This window comes from Fukomys damarensis, unplaced genomic scaffold (genome assembly GCF_012274545.1).
Source record: "Fukomys damarensis isolate Sample0158 unplaced genomic scaffold, DMR_v1.0_HiC HiC_scaffold_37, whole genome shotgun sequence".
In the NCBI taxonomy this organism is placed as follows: Eukaryota; Metazoa; Chordata; class Mammalia; order Rodentia; family Bathyergidae; genus Fukomys; species Fukomys damarensis.
In genome coordinates this window covers 44,436,390-44,452,338 of record NW_022900949.1, presented here as the reverse complement: position 1 = coordinate 44,452,338, position 15,949 = coordinate 44,436,390, and the positions used below count along the sequence as shown (strand labels likewise).

General features: G+C 37.7%; 1 pseudogene; it reads right to left on the bottom strand.

Annotated features, from left to right (window-relative positions):
* Nucleotides 1-9,509: 9,509 nt before the first annotated feature.
* LOC104863130 lies at nt 9,510-10,753 on the bottom strand (annotated as a pseudogene).
* Between the last annotated feature and the right edge of the window lie 5,196 nt (nt 10,754-15,949).

Here is a 15,949-nt window from a genome sequence, read left to right as displayed (position 1 = left end):
TCAGGGTTTTTCAAGGGAAATGGACTTAATACAGGATACATATTTTATGGAATTATTTTATTATATTTACCCAAAAAGTCCAACACAGAGGAGTCCAAGAGATTAACCATACACTAGAGGTCCAAAGAATCTTGCCCTCACAATTCCAGCTAAAGGCTTAGAGTCTAAAGAAATGTTATCCAGGAGTCCAGCCTGTGGCTTGGAGCCCATGGCAATGTTTCATGCTTGTCCACATTGAGGATCTATACCTGGAAGGCCCAAAGGCCAGTAGTGGAAACTAGAAAACTTATGCTGGTAGGATGAAGGATTTGTACCACCAAGCTGAGGAATCCACATTGGAGACAGCAAGTGATGATCACAGTGAAGATCAGAAATCCTCTGACAAAAGTAGCCATTCCCAGGAACAGCAGTGCCCTGAGCTCCGTCTATGAGAACAGCCTAGTACATATCAGGAAAACCATTCACAGCAAGCTTCTCCTAGAAAATCAACAGCCCATGATCTTCTCCTCCAGGTCTATTTTTATGGCTATTGGTAACAATCTTCAGGTGGATCTTCCAGCCCAGACTAGGCTGATTCAGTTCAGCTGGGTGTTATGAGTTAATCCACCACACAGTACATGTTTACATCCATCGGGAGAGTTAATATATGTTCACCACACATCATAATTCTTTTTATGTTGCCTTCCACTCTTCTTCCTCTCTTCTCCTTTCCTCTTTTGGTCTCCTTCCCATTGAATTTTAAATTTATTTTATGTTCATTAAAATAAACTAAAACCAGTACTTGATTGAGTCGAAAAATTTTCAATGCTTTTGGGCATGCAAGTCTCAAGGATATGTAATATATAAAGAATTTATTTATTATTTTGAGACAGGGTTTGTTAAGTTCCAGGTTGGCCTAGAACTTCTGATCCTCCTTCCTCAGCTTCCCCGGTACCTGGGATTACAGGCATGTGGCACCACATTGCATCTTCTTTATTTTCTTAACAAACATTTATTTATTTAGAGCTGTATACATTTAAGATGTATATCATGATGTTTTAAAACAAAGTGAAATAATAACTACAGTCAAGCAAATTAAATATTCAAATGCCCCTTCACTCTTACATCACAGTCATCTTTTACTTATATATTAACACCCATAATATATTCTCAGTAAATTTTCAGAAAAGAATAATTAGCTGTAATAATTACCAATTAACTGTAGTCTTCACATTGTACATTAAATCTCTAGACTTGTCATGCTTCATAACTCTAGGTTGGTACCCTTTGATCTACATCTCCCATATTGCCCCTTTCCTTTCTCTGGTATCTGCCCTTCCATTCCATAATATTTCTATTTCATTTTATTTTATTTAGATTCTGCATAACAGTGAGATGATGCTGTATTTTTCTTTCTGTGGCTGGCTTATTTAGCATAATGTTCTCCAGCTTCATCCATGCTGTTATAAATGATAGGATCTCCTCTTTAAAGGCTTCAGAGTATGCCACTGTAATGTATATGCATATTTTTTTCTTTGTCCATTCATCTGTTGATGGACACTTGGATTGATTTCGTATCTTGGCTATTGTGAATAATGCTGAAATAAACACAGGGATGCAGATATCTCTACACAGTTCTAATTTCATTTCCTTTGGGTATCTATCTAGCAGAAGGATTGCTGGGTCATATGGTAATTTTTTGAGGAACTTCCAACTCTCTTCCACAGAGACTATACCAATTGTATTCCAACGCACTGTGTATGAGGTTTCCCTTTTTTCCACACCTTGATCAATATTTCTTCTTGTCTAATGCATAACAACCATTCTAAGAGGTTTGAGATGATATTGCACTGTGGTTTGGTAGGCTAGAAGGTAGTGCAAAAATATATCCTAATTGCTGAAAGGAAAAACTACCAAATGAGAACACTAAACCCAACAAAACTACCCTTCAAAAATGAAGACAAGATAGACTTCTCAGACAAATGAAAGTGAGGGAGTTTCTCTCCACTGGATGTCCCTCATAAGAACACTAAAGAGAGTTCTTCACACTGAAACGAGAGAATGCTAACCAGCAACATGAAAACAAAAATGTATGAAACTTAGTGTCAAAGGTAAATATATAGCTAGAAACTACTTTACCAGAATAGTAGTAGGTAAATCTATTATAATCCTTCTATAAAAAGTTAAAGGACATACGCATTCAAAACAAATATAGCTAAATTGCATTAGTGGTTGCATAATTTAAATAATTGTAAATGCTGACATCAATAGCATATAAAGTTTATGAGGGAAAAGCACAGAGTTCTTGGCATATTAAAGAAGTTATGGATTTGCCTCAGTGTTTCCACCACCTGCCTCACAAACGAAAGGGCCCAAGCTAGAGGGCTGGTACCAAAAAAAAAGTTAAGTTGTTATCAGTTTAAGATAGATAGTCTGTTATAAGATATTTTTTGTAAGTCCCTTGGTAGTCATGAAGAAAATACCTATAGAAGTTACACAAAGTAAAAGAGAAATAAGTCAAATCCTAGCAATACAAACGCAAAGCCAATGAAACATGAAACACAGCAAAGAAAAACAAGGACCAAAAAACCCACAAGACAAATAGACAATGTGACAAGTAAATTTTTCCTTATAGGTAATTATTTCAAATATAAATGGACTAAACTCCCCAAGAAAAGATACACAGTGGCTGAATGAATAAAAAAGCAAGATCCAACTATATGCTACTTGTAAGCATCTTACTTTAGACACAAAGACACACATAGGCTGAAAGTGAAAGGATGGAAAAAAAGATATACCATGAAAATTGCAACCAAAAGAAAGTAAAAGTGGTCACAATCATATCAGATAAGGTCGGTTTAAGTAGAACAAAACCAGAAACAAAACTGCTGCTAGAGGCAGAGAGGGTCAGAATACAGTGACTCAATAGGAAGATAACAATTGTTAAGTGCACAGGCACTTGACTCCACAGTGCCTAAATTTATGGAGCAAACATCTCCAGGTCTGAAAGGAGAAATTTACAGCAATACAGCAAAGGTAGGAGACTTCAATACTCTACTTTTAAATATAAATAGAACATCCAGAAAGAAAATCAATCAATAAATAGCAGACTTGGAGAACACTGTAGACCAGAAAGATTTGCACATGAAAAAAAATAGCGAAATATGTGGGAATTTGTCCTAAGAAAACACCAAAATACAGAAAAAGTATTATGCAAATTTAAGCTCACGGCAGCTTCATTTGTAATCAAGAAATATTGAAAATTATTTGTGTGTACAACAGTAGATAACTAGGTAAGTTATGGAATATTAATAAAATATCACAAACTTATAAAAATAGTTATGACATCATACAATAATACATGAAATGTTCATCACCCAATAAATAAATAAAGCAGGATATAGAATTGTATTTGCATTAAATTCTGAGCAAAATATAAACTATACATATAGACATGAACTAGAAAGGGACATGATGAAAAAATAGTTTTGTTAAGACTGGTAGAAATATGTGTATGTTTATGTATAAAACAGGAACCTTGGGTCTGGGGATGTAGCCCAGTAACACAGCAGGGCATATATAAAACTCTGGGTTTGATCCTCAGCACTGCAAAAAAAAAAAGACTTTGTTTTGTGTAACTATTATATATGATAGTAAACATTATTATGGTACAAATATTTTAACTTATAATGTTGGTATAATTTATAATTAATAAATATATAGAACACAAGAAAATATTTAGGGTGAGCACAAAAAGTTTTAAAATTTTAATAATTGGAACTGTTCCCAGTAAATTACAATAATTTTATTGAATTAGCAAATCTCTCCTTATAATATTAGAATGAGGCCTCTTTTCTTTCTGAGTGTTCCAAGGCCAAATGTTCTATGGTTATGAAACTCAGACAACATCCTACTTAACTGTGTGTTCTGTCTGGGTTATGTGGCCCTGAGAAGAACATTTGGTTTTAACAAAAAAAGGAGACCTGAAAAGCACTTGGAAATGTAATCCTTTGTTGGAAAGAAAACCAAGTTAAGACTGTCAGAAATATTTGCAAACATGAGGAAGAGCAGTCTTCCTCACAGACAAGAGAAAAGGGCTGTCACCAAGAGGATAATTTTGTGCTAATGTAGGTGACAGTACCATGATATTTTCTTCTTTTCCTGAACAGATTTTTCATTTTTCTTGCTCCAGTTCATTCTGACAATGATGTGCAGCCTAATTACTTTTTTTGTCCTGGCTCTAATTGAGGCCCTTTATCCCTCTCTTAATCTCCACCTTACATAATTTCATTTTTTTCTTTTTTAACCCTACCCATAACTGCTCCAGTAAATTTCTACTGATTTTGAAAGCAAAAGATACTGTATTCATTTTCCTATATTTTGAAGCCCTAGTTAGCTTGTCTAAAATCAGTTAATCAGCAAGACTTGAAGTAGGGCTATAAAATGTTATTAGCATACTCAAATCATTAATCATTTGTATATTATAATGCATTCAACCTGTACCACTTCACAAATCTGGCATTAGAGGAGAAATAAGTGATAACGGGGACACAATTTGAATACTGAAGAAGGATAATTTGTTTTCATACATTAACCTTGGAATAATTTTTAAGTGACAAGCTTTCAGGTGCTGACACTTATTCTTTTCTTCTATGTAAATAATATGCAAGAATAATTTTTATTCTCAAATTATACTCAGCGTTGCTCAAGCTGGAACATCAGTGTTTCAGAGTCAGTTTGGCATAATGCAACAAGAGTAGAACATGAAATCAGAGAATCCTGGGTCAAGCTCCAGGGCCAACTACTTTAACCCCTTGTATGTTCAGCTTCCTCATCTTTGAAATGTATTGCTACATATCACATTGCATCGTTGAGAGCATCAGAGCAGCTTAAGTGTGAAAACCATATAGACACTGCTATGGCTCATTTAAGGGTCACTATAGCCAGCATTGGTTTTCACTGAGATTGTTACCCTATTTTAACGTGACATCCTTAGACACTGAGGAGCATACTCAGAAGAGAAAAAGAAAGTCCTAAAGTGGAAAAATAGGTCATTCTCAAGCAAAAAGAATTTTTGTTTGTTTGTTGAGATAGGGTCTCACTGTAGTTCAGGCTGGCCTTGAATTCATTATGTAGCACAGACTGGTCTTGAACTCTCAGTAATCCTCCTGCCTCCGCCCCCCACATGCTGAGTGTGCCTTACTACACCTGACTCAAGCAAGTTTTAAGATAAAAAAGAATTCAAGTTATTTAAAATATATGACAATGGAAAGCACTATCTAATAGCTCTCTTCAAATATATGAACAGGTGTTATGAGGACCAAAAAAATTTTGTGCCTCTCCAGCTTCATTCTAAATAGAAGAAAAATCAATTAGTTTCATTTTTAACAAAAGATTAGGCTCCACAGAATAATTAACATTTTAACTGTAAAACCTTAGAACCAATTCCAGGAGAGATTGTCCTGAACAGATGTGGGTGATTTCTACACAATTCCCATCCCCACTTCCCTTTCTTGACAGCACCCAGATTGTCCTCTGCGTATCCATCCCTCTTTCAAGTAGACCCAAGAATTTTGAGAAGGGTAGTTCTCCCTTCCTCTAGTTCCAGGGTAGATCCCAATGTGTTGATGAACATACCCATCACTCAGGTAGCTGTGGAAAAAGCATCAGAGTGAATTTTTAAGACTCTTGTTTGAATTGTTGGGAAATATATTCTTCTTCAGAATGGCCATTATGATATGCAGATGTGAATACTGGAACTGTGGCAGCCATTTCAGGACTATAAGGAAAACCAGAAAAAGAGAAGGAAAAATTTAAAAAACAGAAGAAATTAGGATCAACAATCAAACCAACTATCTGTAGTCCAGACAATCTATGGAATAGATGTGCTCAAATCTCTTGTGTTATTTAAACTGATTTTCTATTATTGCAGCAGGAGTCCTAATGGACATACAGAGGCCATCCTTTCTGACGCTTTGCCTCATTTTCAAATTTATGTTTCTTGTTCCCCATATGGGCCACAGACATTATCAGGAATGGCAGTCCTGAGTTCCATTTAACTTGGATCTCTTGCCACATCTAATGGCATACATTTCTGCATGAGCCTTCTTGAGTATTTGTTTACTGAGGATCATGTCTGACTAGCCCATCTTCACATCATTCATTATGATTCTCAGCAGGTGCACATATTGGTTTTTAGTTTATTTTCAAATCCTTTTCTCATGCTGGATTCTTTCTGCCATTATCTTTCAGGCTGAGAAAATGGTTCCAGCAAATGAGATTGCTACTTTTCATTTAGCTGTGCCCTATTCCAGCATCAGGCAGAACCTACACAGTCTGCAAGAAAAAAAAAAGAAGAAAAGGTTTTTGGGTAATTTTACTGAAACCATCACAACAGCTGGAGTTCATTTTTAGGGGGTGCTAAATTTCTATAGAAATAAAACTTGAAACTCCCATAACTCCTGGAAAATTAATATTTTAATTCTACTTTATGCATGGCTTGCTATTATATTACACATAATAGAAAGCTGAACCATTTACTAATTTTCCTTCAAAAAGCTTATGATGTTAGCATTTGAAACATGCCTGTAGCAAGAAAGTTCATGTGTGGTATAAATGTGATTAACATAGTTCATCACATGCCAGGCATGGGCTTCAGAATTAGTGTTGGATCAATATTAAATCATCATCCTGTGTGATCCTCCAGTACCCTGCTGTTCCTAAATATTTAAGCATTCCTGTCACTGTTGTGTTTCTTCACATCAGTCTTCTTTTAAAGCTCAATGCATGGGCTTTCTTTTTCTCTGCCAAGTAAAGGCTTGTGACCAAGAGCTTTTGTAACTGACTTATACATGTACAATAATAATTCAGCAAACGCTTACTCTCTCTGTGTCCACTCCTGCATCACAAAAGCTATCTCCATGTGGAAGACACATGCCCTTAAAAATCATAGTTTCATCCTTTCCCAACTTGGAGGCACATCTTCTTCCAGGTTGGAGGTTGTAGGACTGAGGAAAATGTCTTGGTCTATGGGACTCGTGCTGTTAATAAAACTCAGGTTCCCGGTGTTTGCAAAGAACAATTAAAGACAAAAGGCTGACAAAGAGCAAGCATATTGTCAAATTCTTGGCCTTTCAAAGGCTTGTAAAGAGGGGCATGGGTTCTCAACATAGCGAGGATACAAGGCCACGAGGAAAATAAATCTATTAAATTCTGACTGATTTTTCATCTGTGTGGGCAACCCCTTTCCAAATCCAACAGTCTTCAGTAAGATACTACATTATTTGGTGAGGTGTTTTTTCTACTCCTCATTTGTAAAAACTTGCTTGGTTTCTTGGCCACAAATCCCCTTCCCCCATACCAGCTGCAGTCTCCACCCTAAATAACAGCCAATATCTATATAATGTGTGCCACATATTAACTACTCTTCTAGCCACTTTAACTCAGTACCTTAACTATAACAACTCGATGAAGATGATAGCATTGTATAGCTGGGGGAATCCATGTGCAGAAAGGTCACACAACTACCAGGTACCAGAACCAGGATTTGAACTTCTCTAGGACACTGTAGTTCTAAGGACTATGCTTCACACTTTCAAAGCTGACTTCAGGTTCTTGGATCAAATTAACCAGCAAACAGGAAAAATTATGACACGAGAGCAGCTATCTGTCCACCTGCACTCAGACTTGATCTCCTTTGCCTTGGATTCACTATGTTTCGACATCACTTCCTGCTTCCCCAAGGTATAGTTCTTGCCTCCAACATCTAACTTTTTGGAATACATGTTTGGTATGGACTCCTCAGGACCTCATGTTGGGACTGCCTGATCCTGGCTTGCAATGCACTCTTGGCCTTCTCACCAGCTCGCAGGCTCTGCTGCTTGCTTCTGTCTGCTGCCCATTGCCAGACCTCTCCATGCCGGACCTGGCCCAGGCTGTGTCCAGACTGTTAGCTGTCTGCCTCTCTCAGGCCAGACAGCTCTCTGTACTTCCTTCTTATCTGGGTTGGGACCATCTTGACATAGTGCTTACCTATCGACCTGTAATGTTTACAGCTTTTGTCACTCTCAAAGCTGACCCTCTCAGACTCGGTTCTAGTTTTTCTCTGCTGCTTCCCATTTCTCTTTTTGAGAGGTTTTCACCCACCTCCACTTTGTCTACCTTTCCACCTTTCTTATGGACCGCATTGCTTTCTGTCTTTTTTTCAATTTTGCTCCTGTTTCCAATTCTTTGTAGTGTTACTTTCTTTGTACTTTTCTTGCAAAGTTCCCATCATTGTATTATTCCCTTTGAATTCTGTTTATCTCAATTCTTACATGCTCTTCTCATACTATCTGATTTGGAATCACCACTTTTGTTCACCTAACTCTCTATATGCTAGAAAAATATCCATGATTTACAGTTCTATTTATCTGATTTGCAGTTTCCAAAGCTTTTTTCTTTTTTTTCCTGTTCTGTGAGACAGGGATAATAGCACTTCTCACAGACACAGTGTAGGCACTGAACAGAAGCATATACTGGAAAGCAATTTGGAAGCTATATTACATTAAACAAATGTTAGACATTATTAGTACAAAAAACACCACAAAGTCTTAAAAATATGAAGCCTAAGTGATTTCTACTGTGCATCATAAACCAGCCCAGGAATTACCTCACTCTGCTTCTGCTCTCCAATTTTACAGCAGCAGGTGTTGATATATAGAACAGTAAGAACTGAATGTGTTAGGAAACCTAAGAACTCACAATAGCTATAGGCATTTGATATATAAGCCTCTGGAGACTCGACATTTTTGTTAAATTTTTCAAACTCTTGTCAAGTTCCCTTTTCTCTTTAATTGGCTGCAAATAAAGTTTCTTTCTTAGATTAGGTAAGAGATTGTAAACTCGTAGCTTATTGGCTAAATTTGTCTCTCTCATATCAATTTCACTTAACAGATGGTGACCTTTTTTTAAAAGAAAAACTGGGTATGAATTCATTTAGACAGTCTTGTAGGTCAGGTTCTCCCAGAGCACACTTTGAGCCAAAGATTTGGGCCCAAGTGATTTATTAAGCAAGCAGAGATTGGCAAGAGTGTTGGGGAAGCAGGATGAGGAAGGGGAGAAGCCCAGAAAGCAGATGTCTCTAAGTGAAGTCCCAGATTCAGCCCAAATGCACACGGAGTGCTGAAACATAAATCCCAGAGTTTATCTTGCATACAGTTAAAGGAAGTGGGTTTTTTAATTAAAATACTGAATTTATTTCACATGTATATTTTTGTTTTCCCACCATCTCCATGTCTGACCACCATTACTACTGTGTTCTATCATAACATTCCATACATATTTAAAACCAAGCAAAGGGTGGAGCTCCATATTTAAAAAATTAAACAGACATTTTGGACAACACATTCTTGGCAATGGAACCTGGACAACATTTATCAAACACGGTAGGAAAAGTTCTCACTTTGCATTATTTAAAGGATAGCCAGATATCAACTGTTACAGAAGTGAAATAAGGTGGAAAATTTTAACAAACTGTTTAAAGTGCTTTCTTAAAGAGACTTCCTGCGCTGCCAGAGATCTTCAATGGCCTCCTAGTCAGTCATCTGGAAGGAATGTTTCACATAATCGATGAACTTGGCTTCCACTTTGGGATAAGAAGCACCTTTTTCTACACTTGCTTGCATTTTGACTTTATTATCTTTAATGTCTCCTTTGGGTATTTTAGGAGTCTTGTTTTCGAAGGTCTTGGCCTTTTGATCTTGTTGTTGATGGTTTTGAGTCTTTTCTGTTCTGGTTTGATTTTTGTGCACTTTTGGCTGGAGTATCTCATATCCACTTCTTCACTGGAGACTTCTCTTAGTTTCCTCCTCATCATCATCATCATCTTCGTCATCATCGTCATTGTCATCATCATCATCTTCATCATCAGCTAGTTTTACTTTACTTTTTTTCTGTGGAACCTTGCTACCATTTTCAGGGGCAGATTGCTTTCCAAATATACTTAAGAGTTTTACGTCCTCTTCTTCCTCCTCATGTAATTCTGCATCTTCCTCCACAGCTACTAAGCGCTGTCCATTAATATGCACAGGCCCTGAACCACACTTCAACCTTAAGACAACAGGTGGTATAATTTCAAAGCCCCCAAGGGAAACTGTTGGCTGTACAGATACTTTCAAAGTTGCCAGTGTTACTTTAATTGGCTTCCACACTGTGTAATTCATGCTTTGCACCAGCCCCTAAACTGACCATTCTTAATGACAACTGGCACTCATTTTCATCATTATCCACCTTAAAATGATAATCATTGTTGGCCTTTAGTTCACAACCAAAAAGATAGTTCTAGGGCCTCAGGGGCTAATGTTGATATCCATCAAATCTTCCATGGAGCTGTGGCATGCACTTAGGTGGGAGAGGATGCGGGTGGAAATAAACAGTTACTGCCCCCAGAGAACAGACTTGCAGGATAGAATCACGCCAGGGCAGGAAGTAGTCTTTTCATTCCCATTCCATTGGCTATTGGTGGACAGGAAGACAGGAGGGTGTAATGTTCAGATGCTTCTGCTGCCATTATCAGTGACTGACCCCAGGGCCAAGAACAAAACTCTCAAAATTATAGGGGTGAAATGTAGCTGTAAAGCAGGTAGGAACTGGGGGCTGAGTGCAGAGCAGGCAAAAGTGATGTGAAGAAACCTCTGCACTCACCAACGAAATCCACTACAAGTAGGTTAACTGCCCTCTAGTCTGCCACAGCTCCTATTCCCAATGCTTAGTCTTTGCCAGCTGCAGCTCCAGGGTTTACATCATGGAGGGGATTAGGGCCGCCACTGTGATTGGAAAGGGAGCACTGTCTCTGGGCTGTGTTTATATAACACTTTAGCCAGGATGACAAAACATCTGCCGTCCACACCTGAGAATGAAGAGTGTAGTGAGGATTGCTGAAGTTTGTGTTACAGTCCCCCTCTCCGAGATTTCCTTCATCTTCACCACCACATTTAGCCACTTCGTGGTTTTGCCTGGCTCCTAAAGGAATTTCAGTTCAGTAACTGCATAAATTTTGATAAAAGCTTACTGAGTTGATGAAATGTCAGATCTGAAAAGACTTAGACCATTGAGACCTCTCCCTTAATTTTACATTTTGTCAAAAGAGGCTCCAAGAATCCGTGACTCTCATAAAGTGGCAGAGCTAATTGCCAGAGAGACTGTAGTTCTGATGAATTCTCACTCCAGTGGGCTGCTTGGCCTGGGGCCCAAAGATCTCCTTTACTTCTACAGGGAAGCTACCACTGGGCTGACTCCCCAGATAGAGCAGGTCAAAAAACTTAAGAAACCATAGTGCACAATGTAAAGGTTTAAGTGTGGTTATGACCTCAAGAAATACCTTGTCCTGCTAAGACCGATGAGCTTTGGAAGACTGGCAGCTACGGATTATTACACAGAAAATGGAGGGCATTAAACCTAATTCTCTCTATGATACCTTTCTAATATCTCCTAAATATATTTTATGTTCTTAACGTTTTCCACACATTCATCAGGTAAGGTCTAGCTTTATTTTAGTCCACTGGAGCTGATGACTGAAGTACTTAATAAACTTCTCTTATGACTCACATAAATAAACTTCTCTTATGACTCACATTTTAAAGATGTAAATGATTCCTGAATGATTCCAAAGACCAGGCTGTGGAGGATACATCCTTAGATATTGCCAGTTCAATGAGGTAGTGACCAAACTAACATTTAGCACTGCATGTGGCATAAAGAAAACTGTCAATAAAGTTTTTAAACAAAAACAAAAATTATAAAAAGGGCCAAGGACCTCTAATTTGGGTTGAAGGAATATCTGGAGATGCTTTTTCATTTGAATGTTTTCCAACATTTACATAGGACGCAAGAAACTCAACCTGGCTGCTTGTTGAAACAAATCTCATAAGGAAACCCAGGGAAGCCAGGCTAACAAACTGACACTCGGAATGTGCGCCAAGACAGAGGAGACTCCTGACCAACTAAAAGACAAATCTGTGGTTTAAAATATGAGGGTACAAGTTGACTGATGGGCTGAATCTTAGAGATGGAGTAGGAGGAGTAGGAACTAATAAATATCAGGGGATCAGAGAAAGAGACGCTGCCTAGAGATCAAAAATTCCAATTTCAGCTATTCTGTAGCTTGATGGACTCTCTTGGTCCATCAAGGGAGGGTGCTAATAGCAGCAGTTTCTGGTCTAAATAATTGAGATTCACACACTATTAAATCCTGGAAATAAAGTGTTACCTGCAAATCCCAAAGTTTCTCTGGGCAGCAAACAATTAGCCTAGCATGAAAAGGCCTTTCATCTATCTTTACAGTTGATATCTGATGGAGTTATTTAATGCACATCAAACATTTTGACAAATGATGTTTTATATGATTTGATTTGGTTGTTAAACCATACAGATGTAACCCAAATATAGGGTCTCCCTCCTTTCCCTTTGGAAGGCAGTATTCTTTTAACTATAGAGACAAGCAAAAGATCCATGCTTCCAAAGATGTCCCCTAGCATCCTCGATCTCCTCATTAGTCAGCTTCACCTTCTGCTAGTGTTTCTGAGGTTTGGTCCACATAATGGGCAGACCAAGTGTGACAGCAGGTTGGTTCAAGGTCACACACACACACACACACACACACACACACCAATGAACATGGCTGGAAAAGGTCAAGCAGATAGAGATAAATTTTGTTTATGGAAATGTTAGGCAATTTTATTATAAATTTGTAAGGAAGGATAGTGAAGAGTCAATTTCTCCCTCCCCTGGATGGTGGAGGGGTAGAAAGGAGTGGCGCCCCCTTTATGCAATTTCCTGTATGAAAACAAGACAGACCACTTCCTGCTGTTAACAGGGACATTTACTAAGCTCAGGCATATTTCCTAAACACACTTTCTTTCCAGGCTGGGGAGGAAAAAAATTCTAAAGAAGAAAGATTTCTTCAATTAGTATAGTCTTGTCCCCAACCCTTGGAGTCAGTAGGTCCCCACTGATTGTGTAAAAGTCATTTGATTTCTGTCCTGCTCTCTTTCTATACCTACCATAAAAACAAAGAAAGCTGTATTGGTCTTCAATGACTAATTTCTTTTTCAAAACATAAAGGTCTCTGAATTACATTATTTCAATTTAGCAATAGGCAGCTATTTTAACTTTTTTTTTTTTTTGCATCTGTGACATCCTAACTGCAAAATGTTTCATAAATGTGTACTTATGATGACAATGAGCAAGGAAGACTAATTTAAGCTGTTTTGGGTATTTATTCCTCTCATTTCTCTGCTGCCAGTATATTTCTGCAAAGCAATGATGCTGGATCAAATTTCAAATTAGATCAAGATATCCTAGGTCACGTCTGCTCTCTGTGCTTGTCTTCCTCCATCAATGCCAGAGAGGCGTCATTCCTCAGACCCCGGTGGTCCTATCCCTCTCTAGCAAAACCTACTTTCAGTTTTCTGTAGTAGAGTAGAGTCATTAAGAGCTGAAAGAGTTGCTTTTCTCAAGCCTGTAGTTAGAACATTGCCAACTAAATTTCCCACTGGAGTAGACAGGTGACTTAAAGAAGGGAAGTGTGTCAATGAGGTAGAAAAGAGAGTGCACAGTGTCTAGAGGGAAATTGCTACTCGGCTCCAGTCGACTGTGACAATGAAGGAATGAGGGTTCAGTATTGACAGGCCTTTCTATTTTTTAAGAAAAACTAGAGGGCTGGGGATTTAGTTCAGTGGTTCCGCTGCCTGCTTCAAAAGTACAAGGTCCTGAGTTTGATCCCTAGTATCAAAAACAAAAACAAACAAAAGCAAACAAACAAACAAAAAACACACAAAAAGAAAAACTAGAAAGCTAGGTTTTAGATGAAATATTTGAATATGAGAAAATGAAAAAATTGAAATAAAGTGTTTGTAAATGGGAAGGGGACAAGGGGGTGAAGGGAGGGCAGGGACAAGGGGAAAAATGAGAACCAAGACCTGTCATGTAAAGGTACAAGATCCCTACATACCTAAAAAGTACCAATAAACTCAGTGAGAGAGAGAGAGAAAAAAAGATGAAGGGGAAGTAAAAAGAAAATAATGTTTGAACTTTTTAGTGAGATATATAACACATCATTTAGATAAATTAGAACACAAGTACACAATCCCCTCCAAGAAAAAGTGAATGTCTATTTTTTAAATGTATAAAAATATTCATAGCAGTTTTATTCATAAAAAACCAAGAAACTAGAAACAAGCCAAACGCCCTTGTTGTCTTCTGAGATTAAAACCCAGCTCACTTGTTGAGAAGATGAAGCTGAGCAAAACTTATCTGGATAATTTTTAAAGTGCCTCAGAGTGATTAAGGGAAGTGGGGGTGTTTGCTGAGATTATGAGGTCTGCTTCAAAGATGGGTCTTTAAGGGTAAGGACTAGGTGAGAATATGTTGTATGTAAGGGTGATGAACCTAGCTAGGAAAAGTTAAAGGTTTAGGGATGAGGGGTGTAAATTAGTGTTTGACGCTCTCCTACAGAGTTTCTTTCAGGAAGATCCCAGGAGAAATACTAAAGGGGCTTGTAACTTTTATTTGCCTGCATAAACATTTCTTAAAATACTGAAATTACATGGATGACACCAGTGGCACAGGGAAGTCATGTTGACATAGACAGTAAACTGTATGGATGAAGATGGCTTGGGTTCTCACCTTTGATGAGAGAAAAGATTTTTTAAAATACTGCTCAGGATTGAAAAGGGGCCAACTCACTGGGTATGGTGACCCACACTTGTAATCCCAGCATTTGGGAGGCTGAAGCAGGAGGACCACTGCAAATTTGAGGCCAATCTGGACTACATAGTGAGTTCCAGGCCAGCTTCAAGTACATAGCGAGAGTCTGTCCAAAAAAGAAAGAAAAAAAACCCAACTATTCCTCTACACAATAGAATGGATAAATCTTATAGGCAAAGGGATGCATGAAAGAAGCTGGATGGAGAAAAGAGCATATCGTATATGCTGGAAAACACAAAATTCAAGAACAGGCAAAACATATCTATAGAGACAGAAGCCAATTAGTAGTTACCTCTCCAGGAGCTGCACAAATGGTAGTTTTGGTATTACCTGGGAAGGGGCCCAAAAGAACTCTACAGAGGGTTGAAAATATTTTATATCTGAGCAATGATTACATGGCAACATCTACATCTATATCTATTTATATAATATGGAGCTTTATATATCCACCCAAACATTCAGCTCTCTACCTAAAATTAGCATACCTTAATATGTGTCTTACTTCAGTTAAAAACATATGCACAAAATATCACCATTCACCAAGAAGACATTTAAATAAAAAGATATGCGTTATACACATTAAAATAGTTGTTCATGCTGGGGGAGGGGGAAATAAGAGTGAGCTATAGAAATGAAAGGAAATTATGAAAACAAACATGAAATATATTGTCAAAATAAAAAGTGACAATACATCATGAACTACAATGGTATAATGATTTACTTCTCTTGAGATTCAAAGTTGTATATATTTAAAAGGTAAGTTTTTAAGGTTAAAATCAAATATAAAATGCACAGGTATCAACTGTTTTATTTAACTAATGAATGAGGAAAACAGTGAGGTATTGCAATTCAATCCTGGTGAAGAGCCTGCCTACACAGGGAGCAAATGAACTCGGTGAAAGCTGAAAACAGCTCAGCACTTTCCTCAAACCAAGTTCATTCTGCCAAATGTTTTAATTATTAAATGTTTGAATACTGTTATACATTCCCAGAACTTCATATCCTTCAGAGCTGGAAGAAGATAGCGGTATCAGGTAATTTTAATTTCCTCAATTTATAGCAAGCAACATTTTGTTCATACCTATTACTATTTTCTAGTGGTAGGTAACTTATGCTCAAGGTCAAAACACAATTTAAAGAGCAGAGATTGGTTGGGGAATGAATGATTCCTAAATGAATTTCTAAATAGATGCAAAGCATCTATCACAAAATGGATCTATCTACC